Source organism: Arachis duranensis, unplaced genomic scaffold (genome assembly GCF_000817695.3).
Source record: "Arachis duranensis cultivar V14167 unplaced genomic scaffold, aradu.V14167.gnm2.J7QH unplaced_Scaffold_5501, whole genome shotgun sequence".
Classification (NCBI taxonomy): Eukaryota; Viridiplantae; Streptophyta; class Magnoliopsida; order Fabales; family Fabaceae; genus Arachis; species Arachis duranensis.
The window spans coordinates 636,269-636,721 of NW_026264955.1; positions in this window are offsets into that span (position 1 = coordinate 636,269).

Here is a 453-nt window from a genome sequence, read left to right on the forward strand (position 1 = left end):
CCGTGCTGTGACAGAGCATAGGAACGTTTTCACTGAGAGGACGGGATGTAGCCATCAACCATGGGTGATGCCTCCAGACGATTAGCCGTGTAGTGACAGCGCATAGGACCATTTTCCCGAGAGGATTAAAAGTAGCCATTGATGATGGTGATGCCCTACATACAGCTTGCCATGGAAAGGAGTAAGAAGAATTGGATGAAAGCAATAAGAAAGTAGAGATTCGAAAGGAGCACAGCATTTCCAAACGCCTATCTGAAATTCCCACTATTGATTTACATAAGTATTTCTATGTTATTTTAATTTCTATTTATTATTAATTTTCGAAACCCATAACCATTTAATTTGCCTAACTGAGATATACAAGGTGACCATAGCTTGCTTCATACCAACAATCTCTGTGGGATCGACCCTTACTCACGTAAGGTATTACTTGGATGACCCAGTACACTTGCT